Source organism: Hordeum vulgare, chromosome 5H, assembly GCF_904849725.1.
Source record: "Hordeum vulgare subsp. vulgare chromosome 5H, MorexV3_pseudomolecules_assembly, whole genome shotgun sequence".
In the NCBI taxonomy this organism is placed as follows: Eukaryota; Viridiplantae; Streptophyta; class Magnoliopsida; order Poales; family Poaceae; genus Hordeum; species Hordeum vulgare.
The window spans coordinates 431,467,033-431,473,938 of NC_058522.1; positions in this window are offsets into that span (position 1 = coordinate 431,467,033).

Sequence of the window (6,906 nt, forward strand, 5' to 3'; positions counted from 1 at the left end):
CGACCGCCGACCAGGCAGCCTGGTAGAAGGCCGGCCCAAGCCCATCCGGGTCGGCAACGCTGGATCGGTCCAAAGCAAAGAAGACCACTTTAATTTCCTACCTGGTGAAAGGAGCGACCATGAGGGCACCATCGACAGACGACACGCCGGACTAGAGGGCCTCTAGGTCGAAGCTCTGGGATACGAGAGTGGCCCGCCCTAGTAGGTTGGATTAGAACCTGCGGAGAGCTACCTCCTTATCGTTGTGCGTGATGAGCTCGATGCCACCGACGACGAGCACGCGGACGTCGTTGCACTGCAGCCGTTGATACACACGGGCATGGAAGTAGGCGGTGTTCTCGTTGCCCTCATCCACAGCCCAACATTTCCCTCGTTGCCGCCAAAACACGGCCTGACGTGACAAGTGCCTCGTGGGCGTCACTCCTCAACACCACCTCATCCTGTGAGAGTCTACGGTGCTCCTCCAAGAAGTCAAGCAGATCAATAATAAACTTGTAGTCATTATCGAAAGCGGGAATGAATTTGTGTTATCGCTTCCAAACCTTGGCAGGAAACCTAAGAGCTTTCTTTTGGTGGGCAAGGCGGTACACGACACAGGAGGAGGGGAACACTGGCCCAGGCTGACAAAACCACGGGGAGAAACTGCGAGTCAAACAACCAGAAATTTTCGAATAAAAACGACCACCGTAGGTGTAATGCCTAAGATGCGATCCTATCCTTATTTTGGCACTAGGGCCTCGACATGCATAGAAGCACATCTCGTCGTTTCATAAGAATGGATATCGTTACAATTACATGTACAAAAGAGATGGGTATATGGAATTGGCTTACACTCACCACAAGCTACAACATGAACATCACAATACAACAATACATTCAATCACCATGTAGAAAAGTAGGGTCCGACTACGGATGAAATCAAAAGATAAAAGAACAACGCTCATCCTTGCTATCCCGGGCTGCCGGCCTAGAACCCATCCTAGATCGATGATGAAGAAGAAGAAACTCCAAATAGAACAATCATCGCGCTCACGTCAAAGTATCGTTTTACCTGTACCTACAACTATTGCTGTAGTAATATGTGAGCCACAAGGACTCAACAATCTCATTTCCAAAGGTATCAAGAATACCAAAGCTTAATGGGCGAGACATGGTTAAGTGGTGAGGCTGCAGCAAGCAACTAAGCATTTATTTGAGTGGCTAACTTACGAGTATAAGAAATAAGAGCGGGGGGGGGGGGGGTGATCTATGCATAAATGATCCTGAACACCTACTTACGTCAAACATAACCCCACCGTGTCCTCTCTCGTATAAGAACTCATGAGAAGAGATAGTCACGGTTACACACATAGTTGGCATATTTAATTTAAGTTTACTTCAAGTTTGCTATGACCGGGTGTTAAATTTCCAAGTTGCCACATAACCGCGGGCACGGCTTCCTGAAAGATTTAACCCTGCAGGGGTGCTCCAACTAGTCCATCACAAACTACCACAAGCTGCCCTGGAGGGAAAATCAACCTTGAGATAGCCCGAAGTATCACCGATATCCCAGTGCATAAGACCTTTGATAAGAGTAAAACAAATTCAGCAAGACCGCCCGATAGGCCAGATCCTAATAGGAGCCGCGCGTTGTTGGAATTATGCCCTAGAGGCACTAATAAATGTAGTTATTATTATAATTCCTGTATCAAGATAATAGTTTATTATCCATGCTATAATTGTATTGAATGAAGACTCATTTACATGTGTGGATACATAGACAAAACACCGTCCCTAGCATGCCTCTAGTTGGCTAGCCAGTTGATCAATGATAGTCAGTGTCTTCTGATTATGAACAAGGTGTTGTTGCTTGATAACTGGATCACGTCATTGGGAGAATCACGTGATGGACTAGACCCAAACTAATAGACGTAGCATGTTGATCGTGTCATTTTGTTGCTACTGTTTTCTGCGTGTCAAGTATTTATTCCTATGACCATGAGATCATATAACTCACTGACACCGGCGGAATGCTTTATGTGTATCAAACGTCGCAACGTAATTGGGTGACTATAAAGATGCTCTACAGGTATCTCCGAAGGTGTTAGTTGAGTTAGTATGGATCAAGACTGGGATTTGTCACTCCGTATGACGGAGAGGTATCTCGGGGCCCACTCGGTAATACAACATCACACACAAGCCTTGCAAGCAATGTAACTTAGTGTAAGTTGCGGGATCTTGTATTACGGAACGAGTAAAGAGACTTGCCGGTAAACGAGATTGAAATAGGTATGCGGATACTGACGATCGAATCTCGGGCAAGTAACATACCGAAGGACAAAGGGAATGACATACGGGATTATACGAATCCTTGGCACTGAGGTTCAAACGATAAGATCTTCGTAGAATATGTAGGATCCAATATGGGCATCCAGGTCCCGCTATTGGATATTGACCGAGGAGTCTCTCGGGTCATGTCTACATAGTTCTCGAACCCGCAGGGTCTGCACACTTAAGGTTCGACGTTGTTTTATGCGTATTTGAGTTATATGGTTGGTTACCGAATGTTGTTCGGAGTCCCGGATGAGATCACGGACGTCACGAGGGTTTCCGGAATGGTCCGGAAACGAAGATTGATATATAGGATGACCTCATTTGATTACCGGAAGGTTTTCGGAGTTACCGGGAATGTACCGGGAATGACGAATGGGTTCCGGGAGTTCACTGGGGGGGGGGGGCAACCCACCCCGGGGAAGCCCATAGGCATTGGGGGAGCCACACCAGCCCTTAGTGGGCTGGTGGGACAGCCCACAAGTGCCCAATGCGCCAAGGGAAGAAAAATCAAGAGGAAAGAAAAAAAGGGGGGAAGTGGGAAGGGAGGGGGACTCCTCCCACCAAACCAAGTCCAACTCGGTTTGGGGGGGGGGGAGTCCTCCCCCCCTTGGCTCGGCCCACTCCTTGGGGGGTCCTTGGACCCCAAGGCAAGGCCCCCCTCCCTCCTATATATATGGAGCAATTAGGGCTGATTTGAGACGACTTTCTCACGGCTGCCCGACCACATACCTCCATAGTTTTTCCTCTAGATCGCGTTTCTGCGGAGCTCGGGCGGAGCCCTGCTGAGACAAGGTCATCACCAACCTCCGGAGCGCCGTCACGCTGCCGGAGAACTCTTCTACCTCTCCGTCTCTCTTGCTGGATCAAGAAGGCCGAGATCATCGTCGAGCTGTACGTGTGCTGAACGCGGAGGTGCCGTCCGTTCGGTACTAGATCGTGGGACTGATCGCGGGATTGTTCGCGGGGCGGATCGAGGGACGTGAGGACGTTCCACTACATCAACCGCGTTCTCTAACGCTTCTGCTGTACGATCTACAAGGGTACGTAGATCACTCATCCCCTCTCGTAGATGGACATCACCATGATAGGTCTTCGTGCGCGTAGGAAAATTTTTGTTTCCCATGCGACGTTCCTCAACAGTGGCATCATGAGCTAGGTTCATGCGTAGATGTCTTCTCGAGTAGAACACAAAAGTTTTTGTGGGCGGTGATGTGCGTTTTGCTGCCCTCCTTAGTCTTTTCTTGATTCCGCGGTATTGTTGGATTGAAGCGGCTTGGACCGACATTACTCGTACGCTTACGAGAGACTGGTTTCATCGTTACGAGTAACCCCCTTTGCTCAAAGATGACTGGCAAGTGACGGTTTCTCCAACTTTAGTTGAATCAGATTTGACCGAGGAGGTCCTTGGATGAGGTTAAATAGCAACTCATATATCTCCGTTGTGGTGTTTGCGTAAGTAAGATGCGATCCTACTAGATACCCTTGGTCACCACGTAAAACATGCAACAACAAAATTAGAGGACGTCTAACTTGTTTTTGCAGGGTATGATTGTGATGTGATATGGCCAACGATGTGATGTGATATATTGGATGTATGAGATGATCATGTTGTAATAGAAATATCGACTTGCACGTCGATGGTACGGCAACCGGCAGGAGCCATAGGGTTGTCTTTATACTAACATATGTGCTTGCAGATGCGTTTACTATTTTGCTAGGATGTAGCTTTAGTAGTAATAGCATAAGTAGCACGACAACCCCGATGGCAACACGTTGATGGATGATCATGGTGTGGCGCCGGTGACAAGAAGATCGTGCCGGTGCTTTGGTGATGGAGATCAAGAAGCACGTGATGATGGCCATATCATGTCACTTATGAATTGCATGTGATGTTAATCCTTTTATGCACCTTATTTTGCTTAAGAACGACGGTAGCATTATGAGGTGATCTCTCACTAAAATTTCAAGACGAAATTGTGTTCTCCCCGACTGTGCACCGTTGCTACAGTTCGTCGTTTCGAGACACCACGTGATGATCGGGTGTGATAGACTCAACGTTCACATACAACGGGTGCAAAACAGTTGCGCACGCGGAACACTCGGGTTAAGCTTGACGAGCCTAGCATGTGCATACATGGCCTCGGAACACATGAGACCGAAAGGTCGATCATGAATCATATAGTAGATATGATTAGCATAGGGATGCTTACCACTGAAACTATACTCAACTCACGTGATGATCGGACTTGGGATAGTGTAAGTGGATCATGAACCACTCAAATGACTAGAGAGATGTACTTTTTGAGTGGGAGTTTAGCATATAATTTGATTAAGTTAAACTCTAATTATCTTGAACATAGTCTAAGTCCACTTTGAATATATTTGTGTTGTAGATCATGGCTCACGCGAGTGTCATCCTGAATTTTAATACGTTCCTAGAGAAAGCTAAGTTGAAAGATGATGGAAGCAACTTTGTAGACTGGGCTCGTAATCTTAAGCTAATCTTACAAGCTGGGAAGAAGGATTATGTCCTTAATGCTGCGCTAGGAGATGAACCACCCGCTACGGCTGATCAGGATGTTAAGAACGCTTGGTTAGCGCGTAAGGAGGACTACTCAATAGTTCAATGTGCAGTCTTGTATGGCTTAGAACCGGGACTTCAACGTCGCTTTGAGCGTCATGGAGCATTTGAGATGTTCCAGGAGTTGAAGTTTATCTTTCAGAAGAATGCCCGGATCGAGAGGTATGAGACCTCCGATAAATTCTATGCTTGCAAGATGGAGGAAAACTCGTCTATCAGTGAACATGTGCTCAAAATGTCTGGGTACTCAAACCGTCTGGCTGAGCTGGGGATTGAACTCCCGCAAGAGGCTATCACTGACAGAATCCTTCAATCACTGCCGCCAAGCTATAAAGGCTTTGTGTTGAACTACAACATGCAAGGGATGAACAAGTCTCCCGGCGAGTTGTTTGCGATGCTGAAAGTCGCAGAGTCTGAACTCCGTAAAGAGCATCAAGTGTTGATGGTGAGCAAGACCACTAGTTTCAAGAGAAACGACAAAGGCAAGAAGGGCAATTCGAAGAAGAGCGGCAAGCCTGTTGCCAATCCGCCGAAGAAACCCAAGGCTGGACCTAAGCCTGAAACAGAGTGCTTCTATTGCAAGGGTATGGGCCACTAGAAGCGCAATTGCCCCAAGTATCTGGCAGATAAGAAGGCGGGCAAAGAAAAATCAGGTATATTTGATATACATGTTATTGATGTGTACTTAACTGGCTCTCGTAGTAGTGCCTGGGTATTCGATACCGGTTCTGTTGCTCACATTTGCAACTCGAAACAGGAACTGCGGAATAGACGAAGGCTGGCGAAAGATGAAGTGACGATGCGCGTAGAAAATGGTTCCAAGGTTGATGCAATCGCCGTCGGCACAGTGTCACTTCAGCTACCATCGGGATTAGTGATGAACTTAAATCATTGTTATTTAGTGCCTGCGTTGAGCATGAACATTATATCTGGATCTTGTTTATTGCGAGACGGTTACTCTTTTAAGTCTAAGAATAATGGTTGTTCTATTTCTATGAGTAACATCTTTTATGGTCATGCACCGAATGTGAGAGGATTGTTCATATTGAATCTTGATAGCGATACGCATATACATAACATTGAGACCAAAAGAGTTAGAGTAAACAATGATAGCGCCATATTTTTGTGGCACTGCCGCTTGGGTCATATTGGTGTAAAGCGCATGAAGAAACTCCATGCTGATGGACTTTTGGAGTCACTTGAATTTGATTCACTTGACACGTGCGAACCATGCCTCATGGGCAAGATGACTAAAACTCCGTTCTCCGGAACAATGGAGCGTGCAAGTGACTTGTTTGAAATCATACATACCGATGTGTGTGGTCCAATGAACGTAGAGGCACGCGGCGGATATCGTTATTTTCTCACCTTCCCTGACGATTTGAGTAGATATGGTTATGTCTGCTTGATGAAGCACAAGTCTGAAACATTTGAAAAGTTCAAGCAATTTCAGAGTGAAGTGGAAAATCATCGTAACAAGAAGATCAAGTTCCTACGGTCTGATCGTGGGGGTGAATATCTGAGTTTCGAGTTTGGTGCTCACTTAAGACAATGTGGAATTGTTTCGCAGTTAACACCGCCTGGAACACCACAACGTAATGGTGTGTCCGAACGTCGTAATCGTACTTTGTTAGAGATGGTGCGATCTATGATGTCTCTTACTGATTTGCCGTTATCATTTTGGGGTTATGCATTAGAAACAGCTGCATTCACTTTAAATAGGGCACCATCAAAATCCGTTGAGACGACACCATACGAACTGTGGTATGGCAAAAGGCCAAAGTTGTCGTTTCTTAAAGTTTGGGGATGTGATGCTTATGTCAAAAAGCTTCAGCCTGAAAAGCTGGAACCCAAAGCGGAAAAATGCGTCTTCATAGGTTACCCAAAAGAGACAGTTGGGTACACCTTCTATCTCAAATCTGAGGGCAAAGTGTTTGTTGCTAAAAACGGAGCTTTTCTCGAGAAGGAGTTTCTCTCGAGAGAATTGAGTGGGAGGAAGATAGAACTTGACG